Genomic DNA, 15,426 nt, shown 5'->3' on the forward strand with positions numbered 1-15,426 from the left:
TTTGAGGGTATTTACATCCAAATCAGGTGAATGGTGTAGGAATTGCAACAGTTTGCATATGTGCATCCCACTTGTTAAGGAACCAAAAGTAATTGAACAATTGGCTTCCCAGTTGTTCTATGGCCAGGTGTGTGTTATTCCCTCATTATACAAATTACAATGAGCAGATAAAAGGTCCAGAGTTCATTTCAAGTGTACTATACTCTCAAGATGAGATCCAAAGAGCTGTCACTATCAGTGAAGCAAGCCATCATCAGGCTGAAAAAACAAAACCCATCAGAGAGATAGCAAAAACATTAGGCATGGCCAAAACAACAGTTTGGAACATTCTTAAAGAGAAGGAATGCACCGGTGAGCTCAGCAACACCAAAAGACCCGGAAGACAACCGAAAACAACTGTGGTGGATGATCGAAGAATTATTTCCCTGGTAAAGAAAACGCCCCAAGAGGTAGGTGTGTGTGTGTCAAAGTGAAGTGTGCATCAAGAGAAGACTTCACCAGAGTGAATACAGAGGGTTCACCACAAGATGTAAACCATTGGTGAGCCTCAAAAACAGGAAGGCCAGATTAGAGTTTGCCAAACGACATCTAAAAAAGCCTTCACAGTTCTGGAACAACTGTCCCGACTATGTGTTTGGTCGTGACTCTTTGTGTCACATGCAGTGGTCAGCAGTCTGCTTGTTGTCTACCGCAGGTGAGGGCAGTTAGTATGTTGTCTCACGTGTGGTTGCCGCTGGCAACATGATGTTTGTTGGCAGTGTAGCAGCCTGAGCTGGTTGCTAGGCTGCTCGCTGTCAAGGCATGCGGTTGCATCTGCAACGTGTCTTTGTATGTGTTCACTTTATATGTTTGGTGTGCACGGGATGTAGTTGTGTGTGCATTTCCCCTTTAAGTGACACTTACCTTGTCTGGTGTTGGAAGGGTTAACACCTTTCCTAGTATGTGTGTGTGGGTGTGGCTGCTTTGGCTATTTAGCTCCTGCTGGATGCCTGAAGCTGAGGGGTACTCCAGCCATGCTCTATGCTGGAGTCATCCTCCTGGTCTATATGCCATCTATCCAGTAAGGGCCACCCTTGTGGTCATAAAATATATGTTATGATGTTAAGAAGATGTTTTTATGGTCTCTATGTTGTTTGCAGCTATAGGTGTCCTGGATACCTGTGTGAGTTGTGTGTGTGCTGTGTCCTTAATGTTTGTGTGGACATCAGTACTTGTGCACGGGTTCCAGTCAGCGTGTCTGTGGCAGGTAGGTGTGGTACTGGTTTAACTCACCTGCCATATCCATATGCTGTATATGTTTCCCCTCTCCTTGCTCCTTGGCCAGCGAGACTCCTGTTCGTCCGTGTCTAGGAGGAACAGGTCGTCTTACCCTGCTCCTAGTCCAGGGATTTCCTGAGGGCTAATAGGGACCCTAGGTTCCAGAGTATGAGCCCTCCTACCATCTGGGTTGGCTCATACGGTTAGGAGTCAGAGTCAGAATTAGGGATGTGCTAGGAGGTGACCTGCTCCCTGATCCTGTCGTCCTGGCCTAGCAGCTACCCTTATCCTATTGACATCGCACGGTTGAGGGTTTCCCCCACTCTCAGCCGTGACAGTATGACCACAATGGCTCCTTGCTTGGATACCTTCGAAAGAGGGTGCTGCATGTATCGCCATCTGTTTTTGGGGTGCATGCACTTTCTCCGGAGGGAGAGCGTCATGTTTTTTTTTGGACAATTGGCTTTTCCCCGCCATTCGATTGTCACCGTTGTCTGTATTGGTGCCCCCTTACTTATCATTCCCCCCCCTCCCATTGTTTGTTATGCCCCACCAACTTTCCCCTTTTGTGGTTGGGGGGGCTTTGAGGGGTGGGAGTGTACCGCCTTTGGAAGAGGGCGCAGCATGTGGCGCCTGGCGTTTTCTGGCACGCGTGCTTATCCTCCGGAGGGAGGGTGAAAGGGGAACCCTGTTACAGTGCAGTTCTCTGTAGCAGTGGTTGCAGTGTGTGTGAACTGGCACTTGTGGTTGGGTCTCTCCTCATCCACGTCTCAGTGGTTCTCTCACTTGTGTCGGTGTGTCTAGCTGCAGTCCTTGTTAGACTGGCTTTAGTGTATGCTGGTGGATGATGCATGCTGGCAGCGACTTGGTGGGAACCGTGTCTGAGAGTGGACACAGTGATCAGTGCGGTCTCTCCTGATTGTTTGGTGGCTGGCGCCCTGGTTCCTGTGTGTTGCTCCAGGGGCTGGCAGCTGGTGCACTGGTTCCTGTGTGTTGCTCCAGGGGCTGGCAGCAGTTCTGGGGAGATTCGCTTGTGCTGATCACTGATTCTCCTACTTTTCCCCTTCTCCTATCCCTGTTTTTGGGTTCCTCACCGGTTTCCCCTTTTTTTTGGTGGGGGGCTTTGAGGAGTGGGAGTGTCACGACTATGTGTTTGGTCGTGACTCTTTGTTTTGCATACAGTGATCAACGGTATGCTTGTTGTTCTACCGCAAGTGAGGGCAGTTAGTATGTTGTCTCACATGTGGTTGCCGCTGGTAACATGATGTTTGTTGGCAGTGTAGCAGCCTGAGCTGGTTGCTAGGCAGCTCGTTGTCAAGGCATGCGGTTGCATCTGCAACGTGTCTTTGTATGTGTTCACTTGTAGCTGAGGGGTACTCCAGCCATGCTCTATGTTAAGAAGATATTTTTATGGTCTCTATGTTGTTTGCAGCTATGGGTGTCCTGGATACCCGTGTGAGTTGTGTGTGTGCTGTGTCCTTAATGTTTGTGTGGACATCAGTACTTGTGCACGGGTTCCAGTCAGCGTGTCTGTGGCAGGTAGGTGTGGTACTGGTTTAACTCACCTGCCATATCCATATGCTGTATATGTTTCCCCTCTCCTTGCTCCTTTGCCAGTGAGACTCCTGTTCATCCGTGTCTAGGAGGAACAGGTCGTCTTACCCTGCTCCTAGTCCAGGGATTTCCTGAGGGCTAATAGGGACCCTAGGTTCCAGAGTATGAGCCCTCCTACCATCTGGGTTGGCTCATACGGTTAGGAGTCAGGGTCAGAACTAGGGATGTGCTAGGAGGTGACCTGCTCCCTGATCCTGTCGTCCTGGCCTAGGAGCTACCCTTATCCTATTGACATAGCACGGTTGAGGGTTTCCCCCACTCTCAGCCGTGACAACAACATCCTATGGACAGATGAGACCAAGATCAACTTGTACCAGAGTGATGGGAAGAGAAGAGTATGGAGAAGGAAAGGAACTGCTCATGATCTTTAACATACCACCTCATCACTGTAGCATGGTGGTGGTAGTGTCATGGTGTGGGCATGTATGGCTGCCAATAGAACTGGTTCTCTTGTATTTATTGATGATGTGACTGCTGACAAAAGCAGCAGGATGAATTCTGAAGTGTTTCGGGCAATATTATCTGCTCATATTCAGCCAAATGCTTCAGAACTCATTGGATGGCGCTTCACAGTGCAGATGGACAATGACCCAAAGCATACTGCAAAAGCAACCAAATACTTTTTTAAGAGTGGAATGTTATGCAATGGCCAAGTCAATCACCTGACCTGAATCCGATTGAGCATGAATTTCACTTGCTAAAGACAAAACGGAAGGGAAAATGCCCCAAGAACAAGAAGGAACTGAAGACAGTTGCAGTAGAGGCCTGGCAGAGCATCTCCAGGGATGAAACCTAGCGTCTGGTGATTTATATGCGTTCCAGACTTCAGGCTGTAATTGACTGCAAAGGATTTGCAACCAAGTATTAAAAAGTGAAAGTTTGATTTATGATTATTATTCTGTCCCATTACGTTGGTTCCTTAACAAGTGGGAGACACATATGCAAACTGTTGTAATTCCTACACCGTTTACCTGATTTGGAGGTAAATACCCTCAAATTAAAGCTGACAGTCTGCAATTAAAGCACATCATGTTTGTTTCATTTCAAATCCATTATGGTGGTGTATAGAGCCAAAAATGTTAGAATTGTGTCGATGTTTAAAAATTTATGGACCTAACTGTATACTTATAGTCACACACAGTAATATCAGCAACACTACAATACACACCTAACTACACTACACACAGCACAATATAATAGTCCACCCCACAAACTAGCTATACATTACACTTATATACACATGTAATTAGCTGTGCCCACCCACCTGACTATACACTGTCCCTAGTGAGTTACCATCAATGTAGGTTAACCAGGGTATGGCAGATATGCTGCAGGGTAAAGGTCCAGGTGTAAATATGCAGGGGTCCTGGGATAAACTGCAGCAGGGTCATTGCAGGGGTTAATAGGTAGGGATCAGGGAAGAATGCAGGGCTATAGGGAATGGATAATAAGGGATTTCAGGGGTTAATATAGGGTAGTGGTTAATACTCAGCCAAATGAGCACTGCCTGCGCTCGCCTTTCCCTTCCTTTAGCGCAGCGCTACCGGGGTTTACCTTCCTCTGTCCATGGGTCTGTGGGTTAACTTCTGAGGGCTGCTTGCGCTCTCCTTCTGGGGGTCTTCTCGGAAGTGGGTCGGAATTCACTCTTTCTTCCCCCCAGCGCAGTGCTACCTGCTCTTTTTCTTCTGGGGATCTTCTCACCTCCTGAGTGCCACACAGCCAGGATATTTAAAACCGGCTGTGCTCACTCCAGTTTTCCCATGCTGCAGGCACACGCACGCTTGCAGCCAAGTCCACATGGGCTGGCGTGGTGATATGACGTCACCACACCAGCCCGCACGTCTTGGCGCGCGCTTCCAGGCGGGGGGATCCTTTGATCCTCCCGTCTATGAAGATATTGCATACCTCTGGCCCTGTAATTACAGTGCCATAGGTACGCAGCAGACAGGTGCAGTTGTCGGCCTCCCCCTCCCGCAGGCGCATTCCAGAGGGGGGCACTCGAGATGGGGGTATTATTGGGCCACATTTAGATATATTGGGGCATATCCATATAAATATATATAACACACAACTGGGCCAAAATTACAAGTATACAGGGGGCATATTATATAAGTTCATATACACACCTATTTATATATATATATATATATATATATATACACACAGTGGATATAAAAAGTCTACACACCCCTGTTCAAATGTCAGGTTTCTGTGATGTAAAAAAATGAGACAACGATAAATCATTTCAGAACTTTTTCCACCGTTAATGTGACCTATAAACTGTAATATTTTAGTTGGAGGGAAGAAAACAAAAAATAAAATAAAATAAAATATTATAACAGGGGATATAGCTGTGTTTAGAATTAAGCAATCACATTCAAAATCATGTTAAATAGGAGTCAGCATACACCTGCCATCATTTAAAGTGCCTTTGAATAACCCTAAATAAAGTTTAGCTGCTTTAGTTGGTCTTCAAACTAAATGTATCTTAGTTGCATCCCACAGCAAAAGCCATGGTCCATAGAGAGCTTCCAAAGCATCAGAGGGATCTCATTGTTAAAAGGTATCAGTCAGGAGAAGGGTACAAAAGAATTTCCAAGGCATTAGATATACCATGGAACACAGTGGTCACGGATGATATTGCAGATAGCTGGAAGTTATGAATAAACGTCCGACTGGTTTGATCCCAAACTAAGAAGCATATAGGTGACCCATATAAAACCCTAAGAGCTCACCCTGACTGCTAAGCACATACAAGGGTTTTAAATGGTAGACTATTGAATGCCACCGTACCTAAGACTGTGTGACACCTGAAATCCCTATAATAGTGAGGGAACACGACCACCGGCTCCCTGCACTTCATACAGAGGGAGTCAGGGTCACCTAGAATCAAGCCAGCAAGGAAACTCAAAACATGAAAGGATTTATCTGAACAAGCAGCAGCAGAAGCCTCCAGTAGTGAACACTTCAATCCATGAAGTAGTATAAACCGCAAAGTGAGGCAGTATGGGAGGGAATATAAAGGAAAGAGGATTAGTCTAAATAGGTGACACCTGGGAGAAGGAAATGAGATGAGAAAGTGAAACCAAAACAAAGAACATCATGCAAGAGGTAGAGAAGGACGTCTGTCAGGCCTTCTCACAGAAGTGGCGGGGACAACAGTAAAGACAGTTATCATCAAGTGGAGAAAATATGGCACAACAGTGACATTACCAAGAACTGGACGTCCCTCCAAAATTGATGAAAAGACGAGAAGAAAATGATCTGGGAGGATACCAAGAGGCCTACAACAACAATAAAGGAGCTACAGGAATATCTGGCAAGTACTGGCTGTGTGGTACATGTGACAACAATCTCCTGTTATCTTCATATGTCTGGGCTATGGGGTAGAGTGGCAAGAAGAAAGCCTTTTCTTACGAAGGAAAACATCCAAGCCAAGCTATATTTTGCAAAAATACATCTGAAGTCTCCCAAAAGCATGTGGGAAAAAATGTTATGGTCTGATGAAACCAAGGTTAAACTTTTTGGCCATAATTCCAAAAGATATGTTTGGTGCAAAAATAACACTGCACATCACCAAAAGAACACCATACCCACAGTGAAGCATGGTGGTGGCAGTATCATGCCAAGGGGCTGTTTTTCTTCAGCTGGAACTGGGGCATTAGTTAAGCTTGAGGGAATAATGAACAGTTCCAAATACCAGTCAATATTGGCACAAAACCTTCAGGATTCTGATACATGAAGAGGAACTTCATCTTTCAGCATGACAACGACCCAAAGCATACATCCAAATCAACAAATGAGAGGCTTCACCAGAAGACTAAAGTTGTGGAATGAAAAATTGAAAATCTGTGGGGTGATCTGAAGAGGGCTGTGCACAGGAGATGCCTTTGCAATCTGACAGATTTGTTTTTGCAAAGAAGAGTGGGCAAGTCTTGCCAAGTCAAAATGTGTCATACTGATAGACTGATATCCAAAAAGACTGAGTGCTGTAACAAAATCAAAAGGTGCTACAACAAAGTATTAGTTTAAGGGTGTGCACACTTATGCAACCATATTATTTAATCTTTATATTTTTTATTTCCTCTATCTAAAAGATTTCAGTTTGTTTTTAAACTGAGTTGTACAGTTTATAGGTCACATTAAAGGTGGAAAAAGTTCTGAAATGATTTATCTCTGTCTTTTTAACATCACAGAAACATGACATTTTAACAGGAGTGTGTAGACTTTTTATATCCACTGTATATGTTTATATATATGTTCAAGAAACTGTATATGTTTATATACAGTACAGACCAAAAGTTTGGACACACCTTCTCATTCAAAGAGTTTTCTTTATTTTCATGACTATGAAAATTGTAGATTCACACTGAAGACATCAAAACTATGAATTAACACATGTGGAATTATATACATAACAAAAATTGTGAAACAACTGAAAATATGTTATATTCTAGGTTCTTCAAAGTAGCCACCTTTTGCTTTGATTACTGCTTTGCACACTCTTGGCATTCTCTTGATGAGCTTCAAGAGGTAGTCACCTGAAATGGTTTTCACTTCACAGGTGTGCCCTGTCAGGTTTAATAAGTGGGATTTCTTGCCTTATAAATGGGGTTGGGACCATCAGTTGCGTTGTGGAGAAGTCAGGTGGATACACAGCTGATAGTCCTACTGAATAGACTGTTAGAATTGGATTATGGCAAGAAAAAAGCAGCTAAGTAAAGAAAAACTAGTGGCCATCCTTACTTTTTCAGTCCGAAAAATTGGGAAAACTTTGAAAGTGTCCCCAAGTGCAGTCACAAAAACCATCAAGCGCTACAAAGAAACTGGCTCACATACGGACCGCCCCAGGAAAGGAAGACCAAGAGTCACCTCTGCTGTAGAGGATAAGTTCATCCGAGTCACCAGCCTCAGAAATCGGAGGTTAACAGCAGCTCAGATTAGAGACCAGGTCAATGCCACACAGAGTTCTAGCAGCAGACACATCTCTAGAACAACTGTTAAGAAGAGACTGTGTGAATCAGGCCTTCACGGTAGAATATCTGCTAGGAAACCACTGCTAAGGACAGGCAACAAGCAGAAGAGACTTGTTTGGGCTAAAGAACACAAGGAATGGACATTAGACCAGTGGAAATCTGTGCTTTGGTCTGATGAGTCCAAATTTGAGATCTTTGGTTCCAACCACCGTGTCTTTGTGCGGCGCAGAAAAGGTGAACGGATAGACTCTACATGCCTGGTTCCCACCGTGAAGCATGGAGGAGGAGGTGTGATGGTGTGGGGGTGCTTTGCTAGCGACACTGTTGGGGATTTATTCAAAATTGAAGGCATACTGAACCAGCATGGCTACCAGAGCATCTTGCAGCGGCATGCTATTCCATCTGGTATGCGTTTAGTTGGACCATCATTTATTTTTCAACAGGACAATGACCCCAAACACACCTCCAGGCTGTGTAAGGGCTATTTGACCATGAAGGAGAGTGATGGTGTGCTGCACCAGATGACCTGGCCTTCACAGTCACCGGACCTGAACCCAATCAAGATGGTTTGGGGTGAGCTGGACCGCAGAGTGAAGGCAAAAGGGCCAACAAGTACTAAGCATCTCTGGGAACTCCTTTAAGACTGTTGGAAGACCATTTCAGGTGACAACCTCTTGAAGCTCATCAAGAGAATGCCAAGAGTGTGCAAAGCAGTAATCAAAGCAAAAGGTGGCTACTTTGAAGAACCTAGATTATGACATATTTTCAGTTGTTTCACACTTTTTTGTTATGTATATAATTCCACATGTGTTAATTCATAGTTTTGATGCCTTCAGTATGAATCTACAATTTTCATAGTCATGAAAATAAAGAAAACTCTTTGAATGAGAGGGTGTGTCCAAACTTTTGGTCTGTACTGTATATATATATATATATATATATATACATACACACACACACATACAGATGTGTGCAATACTATCACGATCGGCGTGACTATCACATACGTGACACAGAGGGAGGGAAAGAGGAAGGCCCTGCCCAAGTGAGAGGGAAGGTGGTGACCCCTGACTCACCTTGCGGCTGGCACCTGGCTGCCCTGACGTCCCTAGACGGGTTCCTCACCCGTACGCCGATCACGTGCCTAAAACCCTGGCTTTCCCTAAGATGAGCCCTAGATAGTGAACAGGGCGGTGGGAACACTAGTCCGCACCACTAGCTCTAAAGGAAAACACCAAGGGGAGGACAGACAATACAGACTCAACATATAATCCCAGGTGGGCGACAACAGGAGACAACAAAAAGCCCAACAGGGATCCGGAGGGTAGCACTCTGGAACAACAACCAGGATTCACAGCTCCAGTGGGTCAGTATAGAAGTCCAGGCAGGAAGCTCTATAACTGGCAACTAGAGAAGTGTGAGAGGAGAATATAAGGAGGTTGGGAGTGGCAGACAAGAAACAGCTGAGGAGGAGAAGCTACGGATCCCTGAGTGAGACAAAAAGGATTGCAAGGCAAACACAGAAAACAATCACTAAGAAACAACGTGATCTTTAGACATAGAGCGTGCAGCCACCCGCTGCGACTTCCTGACCCCGGGTATAACACTACCCCCTCCAGGGAAACTACGAGATAATGCGTCTGCCTTGGTATTTTTTGCCCCAGGACGATAGGTGATTACAAAGTTAAATCTGGTAAAGAATAGCGACCACCTAGCTTGTCTAGGGGTGAGACGCTTAGCCGATTCTAGGTACAGAAGGTTTTTGTGATCCGTAATCACCGTGACGGGGTGGATTGCTCCCTCTAAGAAGTGACGCCACTCTTCAAACTCCAGTTTAATCGCCAACAGTTCCCTATTTCCAATATCATAGTTCTTTTCTGCTGTAGACAACTTTTTGGAAAAGAAAGCGCAAGGACGCCATTTGCCAGGAGACGGACCCTGAGACAATACAGCCCCCACTCCCACCTCTGACGCATCTACTTCAACAATAAAAGGCTGGGAGACATCAGGTTGAATTAGAACAGGTGCCGAGGTAAATCTCTCTTTTAGAGAGGAAAATGCAATTTTAGCGGCGTCAGACCATTTAGAAAAATCAGTCCCCTTCCTAGTCATGTCAGTAAGGGGTTTAACGATCACTGAATAATTTTTAATGAACTTTCTATAGAAATTTGTGAAACCCAAAAACCGTTGTAGAGCTTTAAGGTTCTCAGGAAGATCCCAATCTAAAATTGCCTGGACCTTCGTAGGATCCATACGGAAACCTGAAGCAGATAATAGATATCCCAGGAACTGTATTTCCTGAACGGCGAAGACACATTTTTCAATTTTCGCATATAATTTATTCGTCCGTAGGACCTGCAGTACTTGCCTGACATGTACTTCATGTGTTTTCAGATCAGCCGAATAAATTAAGATATCATCTAGGTATATGACTACAAACCTGCCGATGAGATGACTAAAAATATCATTAACGAAATGTTGGAAGACAGCAGGGGCATTGGTCAGACCGAAAGGCATGACTAAATTTTCATAATGCCCCTCAGGGGTGTTAAAAGCTGTCTTCCACTCATCCCCTTCCTTGATACGAATCAGATTGTAGGCCCCCCTAAGATCAAGTTTGGAGAACCACCTAGCACCCGCAATCTGATTAAACAGGTCAGGAATGAGAGGAAGAGGGTATGGGTCTCGGATGGTTATCCGGTTTAGCTCACGGAAATCTAGGCAAGGACGCAGGCCCCCATCTTTCTTTTTAACAAAGAAAAACCCTGCAGCCACGGGTGAAGAAGAGGGTCTGATGTGTCCCTTAGCCAGACTCTCGGAGATATAATCTTTCATGGCTTGTCTCTCGGGACCCGAAAGATTATACAACCTGGACTTGGGTCATTTTGCACCGGGAATCAGGTTAACCGGGCAATCATAAGGACGATGAGGTGGTAGCGTTCTCATTGATATCAGTGGAAGCTGTATATAATTTCTTTGCATTGAGCTCCCCCTACTGATAGGTGCCAGAAAATGAAGTGAATATTTGTTGGGAACAGGAGAAGCCATTTATCCCTGTCTCCTCTCCCAATAGGGCTATCACGACCGGCGTGCCGATCACATACGTGACGCAAAGGGAGGCAAGAGGGAAGGCCCTGTCCAAGGGAGAGGGAAAGTTGGTGACCCCTAACTCACCTTGAGGCTGGCACCTGACTGCCCTGACGTCCCTAGACGGGTTTCTTACCCGTACCCCGATCACGTGCCTAAAACCCTGGCTTTTCCTAAGATGAGCCCTAGCTAGTGAATAGGGCGGTGGAAACACTAGTGCGCACCACTAACACTAAAGGAAAACACCAAGGAGAGGACAGACAATACAGACAAAACATATAATCCCAGGTGGGCGACAACAGTGGACAACAAAAGCCCAACAGGGATCCGGAGGGTAACGCTCTGGAACAACAACCAGGAATCACAGCTACACAGCTCCAGTGGGTCAGTATCGAAGTCCAGGCAGGAAGCTCTCATTAAGAAACAGCGTGATCTTTAGACATAGAGCGTGCAGACACCCGCTGCGACTTCCTGACCCCGGGTATAATGGAGTCAGACGTGGCTCTTGACACCCTCGTGACAGTACCCCCCTTTCCACGAGGGGCCTCCGGACACTCAGGACCAGGTCTCTCAGGATGAGAGGCATGGAAAGCCTGTACTAACCTGTTGGCGTTTACCTCTGACGCTGGAACCCACATTCTTTCCTCGGGACCGTAACCCCTCCAATGCACCAGATACTGAAGAGCGCGGCGGACCAGACGAGAATCAACAATTTTGGATATTTGAAACTCCAGATTACCATCAACAATAACAGGAGGGGGTGGCAGCGGTGATGGTTCTAGAGGTGGAACATACTTTTTGAGTAACGACTTATGGAAGACGTTATGGATTTTAAAAGTCTGAGGTAGCTCCAGGCGAAAAGCCACGGGGTTAATGATGGCTACTATTTTGTAAGGACCAATGAACCTAGAACCCAGTTTCCAAGAGGGAACCTTTAACTTAATATTCCTAGTAGATAACCACACATAGTCATTCACTCCTAGGTCCGGACCTGGCGACCGTTTCTTATCAGCCATGCATTTATATTTACCTCCCATATTTCTCAAGTTAGCTTGCACCTTCTGCCATACAGATGAAAGAGATGACAAAAACCCTTCCTCTGCGGGAACCCCTGATGACCCCCCTTCTTTAAAAGTACAGAATTGGGGATGAAAACCATATGCACCGAGAAATGGTGACTTGCCAGTGGATTCCTGACGGTGATTATTTATAGCAAACTCAGCTAACAGTAAATATGATGACCACACCTCTTGGTTTTCAGACACAAAACACCTTAGGTATGTCTCAAGGTTTTGGTTGGTACGCTCAGTCTGTCCATTTGACTGAGGATGGAAAGCTGAGGAAAAGGACAAGTGTACCCCCAAATGGGAACAAAAAGCTTTCCAAAACTTTGAAATAAACTGGGTTCCCCGATCCGAAACCACATCGGAAGGGACCCTGTGAAGCTTCACGATTTCACTGATGAACACCTGAGCAAGAGTCTTAGCATTAGGTAGTGTGGGTAACGCAATAAAGTGTACCATTTTGCTAAACCTGTCTACTACTACCAAGATAACTGTCTTACCCGCAGACAAAGGTAAGTCAGTGATGAAATCCATTGATAGATGTGTCCATGGCCTATTGGGAATGACAAGTGGCAATAAAGACCCTGCTGGACGTGTATGAGAGACTTTTGCGCGTGCACAAGTAGAACAAGTAGACACAAAATCCATTACATCCTGACGCAACCTTGGCCACCAAAAACGACGAGACAATAGCTCCAAGGTTGCTTTACTACCCTGGTGCCCAGCAAGTGCCGAATTATGATATTCCTTCAATAATTCGAGACGCAGGTTTAACGGTACGAACAATTTCTCTGAGGGGCAAGAGACCGGGGCGTCCCCCTGGGCCTCTAACACCTTTCCCTCCAGAACAGAGTGTACAGCAGAGACAACCACTCCTCTTTGTAAAATGGGTAAAGGATCACCAACATTACCCCCTCCAGGGAAACTACGAGATAATGCGTCTGCCTTGGTATTTTTTGCCCCAGGACGATAGGTGATGAAAAAGTTAAACCTGGTAAAAAAATAGCGACCACCTAGCTTGTCTAGGGGTGAGACGCTTAGCCGATTTGAGGTACAGAAGGTTTTTGTGGTCCGTAATCACCGTGACGGGGTGGATTGCCCCCTCTAAGAAGCGACGCCACTCTTCAAATGCCAGTTTAATCGCCAACAGTTCCCTATTTCCAATATCATAGTTCTTTTCTGCTGTAGACAACTTTTTGGAAAAGAAAGTGCAAGGACGCCATTTGCCAGGAGACGGACCCTGAGACAATACAGCCCCCACTCCCACCTCTGACGCATCTACTTCAACAATAAAAGGCTGGGAGACATCAGGTTGAATTAGAACAGGTGCCGAGGTAAATCTCTCTTTTAGAGAGGAAAATGCAATTTTAGCGGCGTCAGACCATTTAGAAAAATCAGTCCCCTTCCTAGTCATGTCAGTAAGGGGTTTGACAATCACCGAATAATTTTTAATGAACTTTCTATAGAAATTTGCGAAACCCAAAAACCGTTGTAGAGCTTTAAGGTTCTCAGGAAGATCCCAATCTAAAATTGCCTGGACCTTCCTAGGATCCATACGGAAACCTGAAGCAGATAATAGATATCCCAGGAACTGTATTTCCTGAACGGCGAAGACACACTTTTCAATTTTTGCATATAATTTATTTGTCCGTAGGATCTGCAGAACCTGTCTGACATGTACTTCATGTGTTTTCAGATCAGACAAAAAAATTAAGATATCATCTAGGTATATCACCACAAACCTACTGATAAGATGACTAAAAATATCATTAACAAAATGTTGAAAGACAGCAGGAGCATTGGTCAGACCGAAAGGCATAACTAGATTTTCATAATGCCCCTCAGGAGTGTTAAAAGCTGTCTTCCACTCATCCCCTTCCTTGATACGAATCAGATTGTAGGCCCCCCTAAGATCAAGTTTGGAGAACCACCTAGCACCCGCAATCTGATTAAACAGGTCAGGAATGAGAGGAAGAGGGTATGGGTCTCGGATGGTTATCCGGTTTAGTTCGCGGAAATCTAGGCAAGGACTCAACAGGCCCCAATCTTTCTTATTAACAAAGAAAAACCCTGCAGCCACGGGTGAAGAAGAGGGTCTGATGTGTCCCTTAGCCAGACTCTCGGAGATATAATCTTTCATGGCTTGTCTCTCGGGACCCGAAAGATTATATAACCTGGTCTTGGGTAATTTTGCACCGGGAATAAGGTTAACGGGGCAATCATAAGGACAGTGAGGTGGTAACTTCTGACAAAACTTTTCAGAAAAAACGTCCTCAAAGTCCGAAACAAATGTAGGTAGGGTAGCTATGGAGGCGACTAAGCAATTGCTATTTAAGCAATTTCTCTGCAATGCTCACTCCACTCCAATATCTCCCTGGCCTGCCAATCCACCACTGGATTGTGCGCTACCAACCAGGGAAGACCCAATACCACAGGAGAAGGAAGGCCCTCCAGAACGTAACATGAAAGACACTCGTTATGGTGGTCCCCTACCCGAAGGTATAAGTTATGGACAATGTGAGTGAGGTTTCTCTGAGACAGAGGAGCAGAATCAATAGCGAATATGGGAATAGGTCTCTGTAGTCTACAGAGAGACAAACCCATAGTGCGGGCAAAATGGGCATCTATCAAATTTACCCCTGCTCCACTGTCTAGAAAGAAAGAAATAGTCTCCGTCTTAACACCAAAAACAATAACCACTGGCAACACAAATTGAGATGTTCGTATGGAGGAAACGTATATCCCCCCGGCTGACATCCTCCACACAGCCTGGGGTTAGTAGTTTTCCGACGGTCTTTTGTTTTTGAGAAAGGAAGGACAGACATTAATAAAATGACCCCTCCCCCCACAGAAAAAACAAACCCCACGCCTACGGCGAGCCTCAGGAGGACGGACCTGATGAGTAGTTCCTCCTAGCTGCATAGGCTCTTCTAGTTCCGTACAGACTAGCTGCTGCTTGGGAGGGGTTACCAATTGCTCAGGATTTTTCAATCTGTCCCTAAGACGTCAATCTATTCTGATAGAGAGGGACATAACAGCATCAAGGGAAAGGGGGGTCTCATACAGCGCAAGCGCATCCTTAACCATTTTCGGATAACCCAGAGCAGAACTGACTCCTGAGAGCCGGGTCGTTCCACTGAGTATCCGTAGCCCACCTACGGAACTCTGAGCAATATTCCTCTGCTGGCCGATCTCCCTGTAGGAGTCTCCGTAACTCCGACTCGGTCAGGGTCATCATATATGAGACCCAAGGCCCCAAAAATTCATCCACTGACCGGAGAGCCGGAGAATCAGTGGGTAAAGAGAACGCCCAGGATTGCGGGTCCCCCTGAAGCAGGGAAGTAACAATCCCCACCCACTGTTCTTTATTACCAGAGGAGTAAGGGCGCAGCTTAAAATATAACTTACAGGCCTCACGGAACGTCACA

The sequence above is a fragment of the Bufo gargarizans genome, chromosome 3, assembly GCF_014858855.1.
Source record: "Bufo gargarizans isolate SCDJY-AF-19 chromosome 3, ASM1485885v1, whole genome shotgun sequence".
Classification (NCBI taxonomy): Eukaryota; Metazoa; Chordata; class Amphibia; order Anura; family Bufonidae; genus Bufo; species Bufo gargarizans.